The sequence below is a fragment of the Quercus suber genome, unplaced genomic scaffold (assembly GCF_002906115.3).
Source record: "Quercus suber isolate HL8 unplaced genomic scaffold, Cork oak 2.0 scaffold_400, whole genome shotgun sequence".
NCBI classification, from domain to species: Eukaryota; Viridiplantae; Streptophyta; class Magnoliopsida; order Fagales; family Fagaceae; genus Quercus; species Quercus suber.
The window spans coordinates 371,776-388,841 of record NW_027069851.1 but is presented as its reverse complement, the minus strand read 5'-3'; positions in this window follow the sequence as shown (position 1 = coordinate 388,841).

Here is a 17,066-nt window from a genome sequence, read left to right as displayed (position 1 = left end):
ATAATAATAAATATGCCAATGCAATGTAGTTTAAAATTAAAAAACAAGAGCCCAATAACTCGTCAAAAGAGAAAAAGTTTATTTAATATATATATAATATATTTTTTTTAAATCTGATACCCCACTCCCAACGCTTAGGTGTTTCTTCCCAACATAAATATCAAAACCCACTTGCTCTTTGTCACAAACTTCTCAAATTTTTCTTTCCTCCGCACTCTATCTTTCTCAATCTTTCTTCTTCAACAACGAACGAGACTACGAGAGTCAAGCACCCTTCCAACCAAAATCAAGATCTTGCTGGAGGTTAGTTTTAGGTGTTCCTAATCTATTATATATATATAAAACTGAAACTTTTAAAACCGCCCACAATTTTCAGGTCAGCCACAATATTAAAAAAAAAAAAAAAAAAAAAAAAAAAAAAAAAAAAAAAAACGTAATTGCACTTTTCTAAATCCCGATACTTTTTCTTCCTCTCTTCCTCTCCTCTTTAGAATCTCAAAATCTGTGTCTTTTCATCAAGCTGGAAGCCCTCCCGCTCTGTCACTTTCTGTCCCAACTACTCCTGGGTGCAAATACAATCTCTTCTATTTATCTCAGACCTGATCTATTGGAAGAAGTATGGGCTATATCTCCTATCTCAGTCTCTTTCTCTTTTTATTTTTGTTTTTTCTCTACTGCTGTTAGTTTCTTTTCTTCGTTACTATATGTGTTCCTCCATCTTCTATTCTTTGTTTCTTCTCTGCCTTTGATATGTTTCTCTCTGTGATCACTTCTCTCTATTTTCTTTTTCTTTTCAAATTTGGTTGCATTGGCCCTACAACTTTAGACATTCTGATACAAAGACCCAAATATTGACGGATATGGAGATTTGGGAAAATTCTTCAAGTGCTGGGGCTTTAAGTGTAAAAGATACACTGTACATCCAACTGTACATGAATTATGGGCTCCAACAAAATTCCTTGGATAACTAAATCTCTAACCTCAACACTAACCATGAAAGAGAGTTCAGAGAGGCCAATAATTAAGCATTAACATGCATTGATGGTGTTGGCATCTTTTATAACAACTATGGCCTTTCAAGTTGGAATAACCCCAGTGGGTGTGGAGGATTTTTTTTTTTTAAATTGACTGAAGACGATAGCATGTGGTGGAGTTTAAAAGATAGGAAAAAAATAAAAAGAAAAAAAAAAACGTTAAAAGGTTGAGAGAATAAGTGGATGAGAATAAAGAAAGGTTAAAAAAATGTTAGTAGGATAGTTAGGTTAAATTATATATATATATATAATATATATATATATAATAAATGATGCTAAAGATAAAACAATTTGCATCACTTAACCTCTAGAAACTAATGTCACTAGTTAAAAAAAAAAAAAAAAAGATATTTTTTTATTATTTTTATTATGATAATGCCATTTACCAATCATAATTATTGTCACATCAATCCACAAAATGTTTTGCTATTAATTTGTTGTATTTTTAGCATTAAAAGAAGAAAAGAGAAAAAAAAAAAAAAAGTTCTCATCAAATTTTGAGAAGGGAGGAATATTGCTTTGAAGAAAAAGAGTTGGAAAAATGATATTAAATGGAAATTCCAAAAGTGTTGACATTCCAACTGATCTTGAAAACACTTCTTATATTTATCTTCACCCATTTTTATTTCATTCCTTTTACTTTTACCCTACATTACACTCTAATAAAGTCCTTATTTGATCTTGAAGATTATGTAGTTCAAATATTGATATGATTGAAAGAAAAAAAAGTGCAATATAAATATTTTTGGTGCCCCTTCATGAGACTACTTGTTCTTTCTTGGTTAAGTGTTTTTCATGTGATTTATATGTGAGGTATTTGATCTTGCTTACATTATTCCGCTCACATATCCTGTTGAGAGTGTTACACTCTATTTCAAAGTGATTTCATTTGTTGAGTGATAACACCAGAAATATTTGAGTTGAAGCATACTTTCAAATAGAGATTTGAGTCAAGTTTATTTTAAAACTAAGAGCATGTTTGGGCTAGCTACTACTTTTCACTCACATTGAGTTTTGATGGCATGTGAACTTTCTTGGCAATTGTGGTGTTTTTAAACTTGAACTAATCCTCTTTGCAAAAGGCTAATGAAAAAAAATAAAGTTTTAGTTTTGTTTGATTTTCTTTGTTTTGCTTGTTTTAGTATTTATTCTAAGAATTTTATAAGTATATTCACTGCAAACCCTCACGAGATTACAATTCGTTCACTAGTGTAAGCTAGGGGTTTAAAGGCTTGTTGTATATGCTAAATGCAATTGAAATTTCCAACGAAAGTGGATTAGTTAGGATTTTCTTTTTCATCATTTTAATTTCTTATTTTATTTTTACTCTTTATCTGTTTTGCTCTCATATCTGAATATTTAGCCTTAGTCTTATTTTATTTTGTGACTGATTATATATTATATTTGTGTTATAGGCAATAAGAGCTTTAAAGAAAAGTGGGGTTAGGCCAATTGACTCAAGCCAACTTACATCCAGTTAGGCATGAATTCAAGAGAAGACCAAAAAGTAAAGAACAAGAAGTGAGACCTACTATTCAATTTGACGCGGAAAAAGTGCCAAGGAAACATTAGGGTATGTTTGGTTGGAGGTTGAATAAGGAGGATGGAAAATAATGGAGAGAAAATAGGAGTGGGTGTTGTTTGGTAAGGATAGGAGGAGAGGAAAATTTTGGGTGGGGCCCAGACATTTTCCACCCGGGCCCACCAAAAAACAGTCTCTCCGATTTGGAGAGAAAATGCTAGAGAAAAGTGACTATGCAGCAAATGACCAGTTCTACCCTTCTTGTCTCAGCCACTTGCGTTTATCTCAAAAAAATTTGCCCAGTTTCCTTTCTTCTCTCAACAATAACTTCGTCTCACTATTATTCAACATAGAAAATAATTATAAATAAATAATTGATTGAAGCATCATCAGTTGAAAATGAAAATGCCTTTTCATAAATTTAATAAAATTTTTAAAGAGAGAGAGAGAGAGAGAGAGAGAGAGAGAGAGAAGAAAACAGAAATACTTGAGACTGCAATGGGTACTGTGGGGGAAATTTTTGCTTTTAAAGGCCAAGAGCTAGATCATGTTGTAACCTTAGGCAATTTTGTTGTCCCACATGGAAAAGATAGCCTTCCTCTTCATGCCATATAAGGGATGAGCCAATGGTGATAGAGTACCACTAACTTTAACCAAACTAGTGGTACTCTATCACCATTGGCTCATCCCTTATATAGCATGAAGAGGGAGGCTATCTTTTCCATGTGAGACAACCATCGATGCTTTCACCACCTAGAGAAGGCCTCACAAATCCCTTACCACCATCAAAAGCCACAGATCTAAGCCATCAAGTAGTCCAAGCCTCCCTTCGGACTTGTGAGTTTTCTTCAGTCCCTTCGTGAAACCAATACCACAGATCTCTTCATTGGCCTCTGATATACAAAACCTAAAAATCCAATCTCCATCATCGATCTCATGCATTGCCACGCACGTCTTAAAATTTTTAACCGTCAATACACGTGCTACATGCGCCACCTAAGATTCGCTATCGACTGGTAAAGATTCGAGAAACCAACGCCACAGATCTCTTCGTTGGTCTCAGATATGCAAAACCCAAGACTCCGGCCTCCATCATCTCTGTCACACGCCTCCACACGTGGCATGCACATTGACCGTCGATCCATATGCCGTCACCGTTACTTATGGCACGAGTCACTACCTTTTTCCTGCTCCGATTCCGACAACTGTGGCCTGAAGGTTTGCTTCTGCTTCTATTTTTGAAAACACAAAGTGCTTATTTTCTAGCCGTTAGATCATTTTATTTCCACGTGTCACTAATCCATTTTAAAATGGGAGGAAACTGCAGATTTCTAGACTGGAGGTGATCCTCTCTCGACCCACACAAAAGCTAGCCAGTCATTTAATGCCTGGAATTCCCTAGTGAAGTGTGGTGTTTAATTGTGTTAGAAATATGTGTCTAATATATATGTATTAGAGATATATATATTAGACATATATTAGCCCAATGTAATAGGCTCAAGCTCATTCCTGCTTATACTAGTAGTCTAGGGTTTAGTTGTCTATATATACTCATGTTAGAGTTCATTGTAATACAGGTTATTGTACTACACTCTTATACAATAAAGATATAGCCCTTAAGGGATTCCTCCGTGGATGTAGGCCATCAAGGTTGAACCACGTAACCCTCGTGTTCTCAGTGTTCCTATTCTATACTTCACCTTCCACATCCAATCTAGCATACACAACATGGTATCACACATCGCGTTGCTAATAATATTGTCTGTTTAACATGGTATCAGAGCTAATATTTAACATAGTATCAGAGCCAAACTCCGTTCTTGGTATTAAACAAACATCTCTACACAGCAAAGAAGATTCTCACGTGCATACCACCATCTGAAGTCACACATGTTTGTCTGCTAGATCTAGACTCCACAGCATCTCGTAGCCACCATGGCTTTGTGTTGTGTCAAAATCCAACAACTAAGCAAGCCATGGCTTAACTTATCAGATCTGCACAAATCCATGCTTTACCTGTTGAAACCAACACCACAGACATGCTCCACAACCTCCGGCGACCAAAACCCAGAAATTCGGTCACTCAAAGCCTTGCCACGCGCCTCACGCGCCACTCGGTAAATCTCCCACGCGCTGCCTCAGATTCCTGATTTCCAGATTGTCTTCTTGGTACACGTGCCACCCGACGGCCTCCTCGTCGACCAATCTACAGAACCTGAAATTTCGGCCGCCATCAGACCATACACTCACTCTCATGCGCCTCAGGTTTTTTGGTATCTACTCCACGCACCGGTGGACTTCCCACACGCCATCCACGAGCCGAAGAGCTCACCTGATGTCATCTAATGACATCATCTTGCCATGTCAGGCCACGCAAGCCTTTGCCATGTCAGCCTTAATCCAGGTCAGCACCACATCATCAGGATGACGTCACCGTCTCTGCTGCCCGATCCGTGACCCGACCCGGAAGCCCGGAATCGACCCGGACTAGTATCTGTTGACTTTGACCCTGGACAGTTGACTTTGACTTTTGCGTTGATCTTTGACCAAAGTTAAAATTTCTGAAAGGGCCTGTCTTGCTCAGTTTTTCGCATAGATTCCAATTTTGGACTCCATTTTTTCATTTAAAGCTCCAAAATTGGTGAATTAGCACATTCTTCATTGTGGTTTCTTCAAAGGCATTCTTCAAGGCATCTCCAAGTGATCTTCTCATCTTATCCAACTTCAAGCCTTCATCGAGCTTCCGCCTTGAGTTTGAGGGAGGGTGTTAGAGATATATATATATATATATATTAGACATATATTAGCCCAATGTAATAGGCCCAAGCCCATTCTTGCTTATACTAGTAGTCTAGGGTTTAGTTGTCTATATATACTCATGTTAGAGTTCATTGTAATACAGGTTATTGTACTACAGTCTTATACAATAAAGATGTAGCCCTTAAGGGATTCCTCCGTGGATGTAAGCTGTCAAGACTGAATCACGTAACCCTCGTGTTCTTAGTGTTCCTATTCTATGCTTCACCTTCCGCGTCCACTCTAGCATACATAACATGGTATCACACATCGCGTTGCTAATAATATTGTCTATTTAACATGGTATCAGAGCTAATATTTAACAAATTGTTTATAGAGGAAGTATAACATTCCCTTCCATTTTCCAATGTGGGACTTACATTAGGTTTTTATTACAAAACAGCAAGTCCTACATTGAAACAATAAAAGATATTGAGAATGTTTTCACAGATAAATGAGCCCTCTTCTCTTTACCTTTCATTCTTAATAGGTAAAAGTCCCACACTGATAATTTACATAATATTGACTAAAAGGTCTTTATAAATCCCACTCCTCAGCTCAAAATGGAAAAGAATCTCTAAAAATATTTGGACTCACAAACTAATAAATTGAGAAACATATATCTAATTAATTTTTTTTTTTTATTTTTTTTTTATATTTATGAGATGGTCCAACCATTGATCAAACTCTGATCCGACAACAAAACCAGAAATCACTCTGTCTGGTTTTCTATTCAGAATGGTTTTAAAACAATGTGACAGCCAAAGCTCATACATACCCAATTCATTGTAACTGCCTCAGTTATGCATCAAAACTTTAGGCTAAGACTACCAACTAAACGATTCAGAAACAAGCAGAGAGCATGAGATTTTCCTCAACAAAGCCTTTTGTCCCATGTATTTAATCAGTTTAATGAAATACATTTAGTCATTCCATCTAGAAAGCACCTAGGGATGGCAATGGGCGGGGCGGGGACGAAGGATGGAGTCTTCGCCCCTGCCCTGCATGGATTTTTCTTGCCCCATCCCTGCCCCGCCCCGCATGACGGGGAAAATTTCTTGCCCCATCCACGCCCTTAAGGCCCCACGAAGCCCCGCCCCACCCGTAAAACTTTATTTCTTGTTAATTTTTCCTACAACTATTACCATTTTTTCAAATAAAATAACCTGTTTCAATAATAAAAATATACTTGAACCCATTAAATGTTATAAATTACTAAGTAGTGTGCATTATTTTTTTGAGTTCGAAGATAGAATTATATTGAAAAAAGGGACTGAAGCCCAAAAACTTACAAAAAGCGAGGATACTGGCAAACAGCAGCCCTCCAAAAAATAAAATAAAATAAAATAAAGTAACAGATTGTGTCCAAACAAAGAAAAACTATAAGAAGTATTGGTTGTCTTTTTTTTCCTACGTATGTTTAAAAACCAACACACTCAGGTCCTCCCATTTTGTGACTATTTCATAGAGAATGGGACAAAGTGTCAAACCTGTACCTTATAAGTTATAACAGCCAAATGCCCACACACACACAATGACACAGACACAAATATTTAGAGTCTCAGACTCAGACCCAGACCTGTACCGCATTAAAAAAAAATTATGTTCATGATGAAAAGTAAGTTGAGAAAGACGTATGAATCATGAATGAAATCATTAATTCAATAGTATACAAATTTGTTTCTAATAAAGACAAAAGAAAATGTTAAAATTTGTAACTTATTTCCAATTTTGCTAGAGAGAAAAAAAGAGATAGAGAGCCACGTTAGATAGAATAAAATAAGTTGATGATATTTTTGTTTAAATAGTAGAGTTTTAGGGTATGAAAAAATTACAATTTAACCCTTATTAATGCGGGGCGGAGTGGGGATGGGGCGGGGCGGGGCAGGGTGGGTCTAAAAAGTGTAAACCCATCCCCATCCCACCCCGGGGTGCGGGTCTAAAATCTCACTCCATCCCCACCCCACCACCTTTGCGGGGCGGGGAAAACCCGCATAGAGCGAAGCGGGGAGGGGCAGGTCAAAGCGGGGTGGGGCAAAATTGACATCCCTAATTAAGCATCAACGCAAACATGGAACACAAGTATGATAAGATATGGACACAGTATAGGCAGTTCTTCAAAAACTAGGAGAGGAATAGAGGATATTGTGGGGAAGCGACAGTTAACTATTTTAGGTCTACTTTATGTTAATTTTAGGATTAGAAACAAACAAGCATCAAAATATTTGACAATATTTCGGAAACAAAATCAAAAGCAATAATAAATATAAGACAGTCCAACTAGTGTGATTGACTTGTGTGGTTGTTTTCTTCTTCCTTTGCAGAGTTATATATCATATGATATCAAATCATCCTGCTGAGAATTCTCAAGTCAACGCTTTTTTTTTTTCCTTTCAAATTTTTGGCACAATTTTGGGTTAAATTTTACGAATTGGGTCAATTTTTAAAAACTATCCAATAGCAAAGACTAATGGTCTGATTGGTTATTCCAGCCACCAACCTCTAGAAATGACACAGCAAATAAGACCATCCTTGAAAATCTAAGGGCACAAAACTGCACAAGAAATTATAAATAGCTACCTGCTAGAGAAAGTAACATACGTATGAAATGAAAATCGTTATGAAGTAAACATAAAAATAGAAACACATTAAATAAGCAAACTAAACTTAGGAAGACAAGGTATTCTGGAGGAATTCTTCTAAAGGCAACGCAGATCTCTTAAAGACAATTAGAAAGAACCCAAAAAATGACCACATAAATACTCCCAAAATATATACATGACATATGTAACCACACTTTGAATAAAACCTTTCCTCAGAAATATCATTTCAAAGTCTTATTTCGCATCTTGAACTAATTTCAAATATTAACTCCACGTGTCCCTGTATGCTGATTTAAAATCCAACATGCCCATTGGAAATATATAAATATATATATATATATACTAGCCTCATCACATGCACTTCGCGCCTGCGATGAGGCTTAAAAACAGTGTTTTTTTATTTATTTTATATATATAATTTTTATTTTGAAAATCTAATTTATAAGTGAATAAAACAATTTGAAAATTAACAAGCTAGTGGTCCTATTTTTTAGGTAATGTTTTAATGAAAGTTAGAGTTACATTTTTATCGGATTGTCCTTTAATTTTGTCTCTACTTAAACATAGGGATGTAGGGGCATTTTTGAACTAAAATATGAGGAATCCAAATAGAGGAAGCTTCTTAAATAATAGTGTATATATATATATATATATATATATATATATATGAGCTGGGTTCAAGTTACACATGGTATAATTCTAAGTAATGTTACACAACCCAATAACTTGTTATTGAATTAATATTTTGAAAATCCAACCGTTGAATTACATGTTCTATATGTTCTTAACATGCATGCCAATTTTCATATCAATCGGATGCTATTTATCATTTGATCTATAAACTCATTTTTTTATGCATTATTTTAAACTACAAAAATTTGAATTTTAACAATTAATTGATAACATGACTATTAATCTTTGATCACCTCGAAATTTTGCAAGCATTAAGAATATACGAAGATAATGTAATTTAACGGTAGATTTGTCAACATTCACATCCAATTAAAAAATATTGAGTAGTGTAACATTACTTAGAATTATACTAAGTGTAACTTGAACCCAACCCTATATACATATATATATATATATATATATATATATATATATATATATATATATATATATATATATATATATATATTCCAAAATATTTGGGAGAAACATCATTTTATTAACGGGGACTAAAAAGTTGATTAGCAAAAAGAAAACAGTTTTTCTAAGCAAATTACACAAAATCAACAGAAGTCAAGTCACAACAAGATTAGAAATTACCTGAAGAATCAGTTCCTTTTAATTTGTATAAGAAATAGGAGAGACATAAAAACTTAATAGAGTCTCAAAGGTGGAGTTTCTCATATGTATTTGAGCATCAATGTCCAAGTTCAGCCCTACATATAGCAAGCAAAGTATCCACAACCTTTTTGTTCTGAAATTCCCAAAGCTACTCCAAAAACAATTGTTAAACAATGGTATACCATGCACAGGTATTTACAAACAATAAATATATNGAGGCTATCTTTTCCATGTGAGACAACAAAATTACCTAAGGTTACCAACATGATCTAGCCCTTGGCCTTTGAAACAAAAATTGCCCCCACAGGTACCTAAGATCATGTGTGTGTGTGTGTGTGTGTTTTTTTTTTTTTTTTTTGGGGGGGGGGGGGGGAGAGAAACCATCTAAGATTAGTTGACATGCAAGTAAGAAATGTGAAAGTGAAAGTATGAAAGGAAAGTCACAAAGAAAAAGAGATAAGGGAGAAGAATATGAGAGATGATTTCATGAGAGAGAAGGGTAAGGAATTCTAGTGAAAATAATACAGGTGAGGTTGTGAGACCTACCGTCCTTTCATTTTATTTTTAGTTTTATTGTATACTATTTTTTATTGACCTCCAACAAGTTTTTATTTTTTTTTTATTTTTCATTTTTGTTTTAATTAAGAACCAGAGCAGTTGTGGAATAACAAAAAAATTATGTTCCTAATGCAAATAAATGGTTAAATATAAGAAAATGAGATTGGGATTTTAAGGTGTTTCTTCATTTAAATAAATTATAATTTTCTTATTTAATGATTACAAAAAAGTGGGTGTTGTTTGGTAATAAAGAAAAATAATATAAATTTGTACGTATAATGTGTTAAATTTTATATTATTTAATGAGTACAAATAACTTTTTTTTTTTTACATATTATGTAACAAAGGCATAAAGTGAATTTATATAAACTACATTTTTTATCTTTCCACTTTTCTCTTCAACCAAACAAAAGAGTTTTCCATCCTCCCACTTTTCTACCCCCTCCAACCAAACACATTCAAGGGAAAACTAAATCTTTTCTATCCTTCTACTTTTTCATTCTCCCACCAATTTTCTATTCTTCCACTTTTTCACTCCTCTAACCAAGCGGACCCTTAGGATCTGTTTAGATACCACTTATTGCTGAAAACTGAAAACTTATTGCTGAAAAAATTGTAACAAAATAATTTTTAAATGTGTGAATAGTACTGTGTGGCCTAGTTTTAAAGTTGTTTTGCTTAATTCCATACTTGCAGGTCTCATGAACAGTGCATGGGACCCACAGAAAAATGCCAAATGCAGAGGAAATTCAGTTTTCAGTGCAATCCAAACATACAGGGTCTCACGATACTATTTACACATTTAAAATTTATTTTGTTACATTATTTTTAGCAATAAGTTATTAATTTTTAGTCAGCGTGTGAAGTAAAAGGAAAAAGAAAAGCAAAGAAAAGTATAAAGATGAAAATATGAAAGTTTGCTTTAGTAAGACATTTACAATGGGCTTGAAAGCATGCTTTGGGCCTCAATGTTTCTTCACCAAAACACGTACCCAGGATGGGAGTTCTTACTTTTGGGCCACGTTGGGATTTTACTGATTATTGCTTTAGATCAGCCGCATGTGATGGATTACAAAGGAGCAAATCAAAGAAATAATATTCGATTTGTATTAGGAGTGGCTTCTCATGTATAAGCCCTTGGTCGGTTTGTAAAACTAAATAGAGAAAATAGACGGCTGGAGGTGGAGCGCATGAAGCAGGCAGCCACGTGTCATTTTTATGGCTTTTTCTTAAGCATTGTGACTATTTCTTTCTCTATTAAATTTGTCTAGTTAGATATTTAATATTTTATTTTTGTCTTTTATTTCAATTACTATGACTAGCTAAATTTATAATTAAAGTTGAAGATGAAACCTTACTAAAGATTATTAGTAGTATTTATGTGATTGAATTTTTCTAACAATAGTTGTTCTTTAATGATTTAAATTATTCTTTCTTCACATCTATTGCCTAAGATAGGATTCTAGATATGAGTTCAATCATGCTTTTCTCATGATTTTGGATTTATCGTAATTAATTGAATGCTTGGTTTATTATAATTTGATTTTAAGATTTGGATTACTCTTATAATTTGTTTGTCAACAGATACAATTGATAATTTGATTTTATATCTTGGAGGCAAAGAAGAGTATGCTTTAGATTTTTAACATAAGTTTTAATGATAATATTTTCATAATAGCAAGATTGATTTCTAGATTATCATGTAGCGGTTGGGAAAAATTAATGATCATGAATATATGATGATATGAATTAACAAGGCGAATTCCAAACCACAATACCTCTCTCTAGATTGTTTAATCTCTTTACTGCTCTATTTTATATCTTTGCTTAGATCAATTTCTTATTTAGTTTATTTAATTTCAAAACAACCAATTTTATTAAATTAGATTAGGATTAATTTAGTTAAGGTTTAATTAATTTTTCTACGTTCATACAAGTCCCTGTGAGTTTGACCTCGTTTTTTTCAAACTATAATTCGGTATGGTTCATACACTTGCGAGTACTTTAAAATTTCACAACAAATACTAATATTTTACAAGAATAAATAGTTATTAGCAAAATGACATTTATATATTTTTTAAACTCTCTAAAATACTAGTAGCAAAAAGTATATATATATATATATATATCATTAACAAAAAAAAAAAAAAGGGACGTAGCATAAGACAAAAGAAAGAAATATAATCTATATATAATCTAACTTATACAAATACAAAGTTATAAATTAAACAATCTAAATCATTAAGTGCGCGTTTGGGTAGTGCTTAAAAATGAAAAATATTTCACTATTCAGCTTATTTTTGCTACTATTCATGGCTCCACTGCACTTTTTAGCACTATTCATGAGTCCATTGTACTATTTTCAGCTAACTTTTACTTTTACCTACAGTGCTTTCAGCAATAATTTTTCAGTTTCAGCAAAATAAGCAGTATTATTACACACCCTAAGTGTCCGTTTAGGACAAGCTGAAAATTTCAGCTTTTTTACAATTTTAGCTTATTTTTGGTTCTATTCATGAATCTCATGTGTACTATTCAACTAACTTTTATCTTTATCTACTTTCAGCAAAAAAAATTTAGTTTCAGCTAAATAAGCTATTCCTAAACGGACACTAAATTTGTTTGAATTATCACACAGTTACCTTCAGATTTACCCTAGAAGACTGCATGAAAACCTTTCTTATGGTTGCATAATGGTCATACGAAGGATCTAACAATATCAAAGATGTTTCTGCAGCAAAAAGAGCAATAACAGAAGGGATTTTCTACCATGGCTCTTCTATACCATTTTGCACTTAAGTCAACAAAAGCCTAAGTTGCATTAGATCCTTCCTCTTTTGGCACTTCTGCATATAATAGTTTGAACTTTTATTAAAAACTAGTCGCAGACCCGTGATGTGCGGGAAAATTTGATATAAATACATTTTATTGAATAATTATTGAATTAATATATTAGATTGTATATTTTTAAAAGTCAATATGTGTTATTTGAAATTATGTTTTATATTAGAAGTTTTTTTGTGGGGTAACAACTAAAAAATTAAATATATTTGGTAGTTGGGTATTATATATAGTAAGATATGTATGAAAATACAATGCAATAAATTTTATATAAAAAAATTTTACCATGTGAGAACTATTAGACTAAGTTCTAATCATGTATACTTTGTTTATTACTATTAAGATATATACAATTCAACACTTATAGGTATATTTTTCTTCAAAACATAGATTCATGTCTCTTTCTTCCACACAATTGAAACTAAGTGAAAAAGTATATGAAGATAACTAAGCAATAGATCATAATCAATAAATCATATATCATAAAGTGGAAATATAAAATCAAATAAAATGTAAAAAGCAAACTTTATTTCATCATATGAACATATGAACAAATCCCGCAATACATAACTCTTCAAATTCATAAATCACATGATTACTTAGATGCTATAGTAAAATAAGATCAATCTATCCATCATGACATTGTAGTATAGTCTAGATATAATTATATAAAAATCACGTTTTGTTGATCATGTTTCATAAACCAAAAGTACCATCTATACATCTAATAAAATCTTTAAAGAGTAACACATGAGATAAGAATTAAACTCGTCAGCTAATATATATATATATATAAGAGAGAGAGAGAGAGAGAGAGAGAGAGAGAGAGAGAGGTGTAGATGGTGGTGGAGGGGGGATGGAGGGTTTTGAACCACAAATAGGGAACACCATAAAGAATGTTGTTGGCTATCACTTGAACCCCCAAAAATTAATTTAAAGAATTAATCAAATTCTTTAAGTATCTATACATAAAAAAATTAATAGCATAATGCTCTAGAGTGAATTATGTTTTGTCTTATTCTCTTTTTGGCTTTTTCCTTAAAAATGATCAACTAAACAAAATAAAAAGCTTACCAAGATAGCACAATTAGCTAAAAATTTAATGGTAGAGATTGATATTATTGGTAATAGAATGAACAAAATAAAAATTACAAACAGATTTGAGAAAAGACACATAAGATTTCTAAAAGAAATTTTACCAAACACATGGGTTGCAACAATAACAAAATTACTGAACTGAAAATTTTTTGACTTCTTGACACTTTACAAATAAACAAAAAAAAAAATGTTCATTATCAATATGTTTCATGTTAACATTAGGAATTTCCATAACAATGATAGGCCAAATAAAATTGCATTAATAATTCTAAGTCTCAACTAAAAATAACAAAAGTCAATATCATTGAAAAAACTGGAAAAGAAAACAACAAAATCACTTCAAAAAAATGCAAGAATACTAAAAAGAAAGGAAAACGAAAAAAGAAAAAAGAAAAGATCATTTTTTTTTGTGCGTTTTGTTTACCTCAATGGTCTTCCTATTGTTGCCTTAACTTTGAAATTTTTTGTCTAAAATAATTGATGTCTTCTTAAAATGGTGAAAACTAAAGCTTAATTGAAAAATTAGGAGAAGAATTAGTATTGTGCTAATTTTTTTGTTGTAGATGACGGGTGATTGTATTTAGAATATGCATTGGTATACATAACATTTTAAAACTTAAATAAATAATCAATGTATGAGTGAGAAAGAGATAAAGTTGTGAAAAACTGAAAGTTTGGAAGATGAAACACTAATGAAACATTATAATGGTAGATAACTAAAAAGGCAGACTCGAAATGTTATTTTTATCCACTAAAATTGTAATGAATTATTTAGTTTTAACAATTACTTCAAATATGAAAGAAGAAAATGAAAAGTTGAAATCAATTAAGGTAGCTAAATAGTCAAATATTTGTATCTAATGAATAATAATGTTTGTCCATAATCTGTATTTAATTATTTTATATAAAAAATTTAAAAAAATCATAAAGAGAAAAATGATTTAAAAAGAAAAAGAAAAAGAGTATGATGTGGCTGATGAGGTGTCTTAATAAGAGCATAGCAACACTAAATGCTACGTCTCAGCTTTACAAATTAACTTTACAAATGCTTAATGCAGAAAGGAAAATTACAAACCAGCACAAAAGGGAGGATGTAATATAATCAGCCAAAGTGAAGTAAGCCTAGCAAATAAAAAATTCAAAAATCCTGCTGCACATCTATGTAAATAAGGCTCTAGAACCTGAATTCCAAATAAACATGGAATTACAAAATATTACAGAACTTTTGAATTTCATATACGGCACAGCAGCTAATCAAGAATAACCATCCAAAATCCAAAGGAGAATGCCAATTTTAAACAAATTAAACATGAAAACACTTTTCAACATTGATTAACATCAAAACCAAGTTTAACTACTTAATTTCATATTTTCCACTGTCTTTCATATTTCACCTAGGTGGTTGGGGGCAGATGGGCAAGTGTGGTGTAGTTCCAATGTTTCACACTGACACAAAATTAAGCTGTCGAGGTTTGCTAATGTTTGCCCTATATAAAGGTTTGCTTTTCAAGGTCATGAAAAAGGTCATACGAAAATTGCTTTAAAAACTTTGACAACATGGACACATGCAATTATATTCCAATGCATATACACAAGTTCAAGGAACAATAAATTGGAGAAGGGAAAGAAGTATGAGACTATTCTTCTGTATGCAATGAATGTGAACATAAATAGTGTACTAGAAACATGCAATTATACAGAACACAACCTCCATCGCATGCTCAAATATCGCAAGAGCCTCATAACCCAATTTTCTTATCCTCTCATCTGATGAAGAAAGACTAACAAATGCAACTGCAAGCAAGCCTAAACCAGCAAACTCCAAAGGTTCAATATAGCCCAACGTCAGACTATGAATTGAAAAACGCAAGATAAAGACGGGATCATACTGTTCTACATTTTCAACAATAGGAGAACATGCCTGCACAGAATTCAAAGATGCTATTAGTTGACAATCTTGAGAATCACATTAGAAATTAAATAATAATAAGACAACAATAAACTGAAAGTAAAAACCCAGATCACCCAAAAACTGCTCACCACAATGGGATCATTGCAAGGTTTTCTCTAGATGCACATATTTTTGGGTCAATCGAAAAGTTTTCTCTAAATTGACTTTTCTGATGTTCTTCAATTGCTTCAGCATCTGTAATGATATCCAAAGACATATCCTGCTCAAGAGCCCGTTCTTTTTTAACTTTTAAAGCAGCATTTCCCCATAGGTAATCTGTTCAGCACTATTCACAGAGTCAGATCCATTTATAGACTCAATTTCAAGCATTATATTGTATATCTCCAAGTCAACTTCACTGAGCGTTGCACCATAAGAAGACAGAAGTAGTAAATGCTACACTCTTAAATTTATGCCAAAATCTTTTTCAGAATCAAAACAACGTTGAAGAGCCTTGACCGGAAAGAGTGTGTGGAGTAATTTAATAACTTCCAACTGCTTTGTGTACAGTTCAGTGTTTCTGAATCTTGCTTGCCACTAAATGCATCTTGTTTCCTAGAAGGGATAGCAAGTCATCCCAGAATGATGGATATAGGCCTTAAAAATGCACCAATAGGAGAATAACCAGATGCTTTGGAGACTGAAAGAATAGCACGGGCAAATTGAGAGTGGGCAAGCAGCAACTGAAGATACAGGCATGTGAAAATTTTCCATCAGACAGCAACTTTAGGATACCTCCGAGTGCTGTCAGAGTTGTGGGGTCCTCGTACCTATATAAAAGAGCTGATCTCATCAATTACCCCAGGAAGGGAACATATTGCAATTGGACTAGACCATCATGCAATTCTGTGGTTATTTTTTTAATACAGTTCAATATGAAGACTTCCAAGTATTTGTATAGGGTAGAACCGTCTATGCTCTTTCCCTTTGCAGAACTAGTGGTGACTAAAGGAAATTTCTTAACCACCAATTGCCAAATACTGACCAGATTGTTTATAAACCGCATTCTTGATGAGTCTAAATTTGATACCATTTCCAAAGGAACTTCCTTCAAGTCGCCATCTGCTTCCTTTGGCTTAGAATGAATCTGATTATTTTCCAGATATAATAAAATCTTACCAAAAGATATCTTTGCGACAACTCTATTTATATGGTTTAATGACTGATTAAGTGAATGAGAATCCATCTCACCAACATCACAATCCAGCAGATCACTGTGTGAAGTAGGTTGTTGGAACATTTTATCCAATAGCTTCAATCACTTCTTCAATTTCATTGGAGCTCCACTGAAGGCTAAGTGATACCACTACATATGAATAGATTTTCCTAGGAGACTACCATCAACAAGTCTGACAAATTCTTGGGTAGAT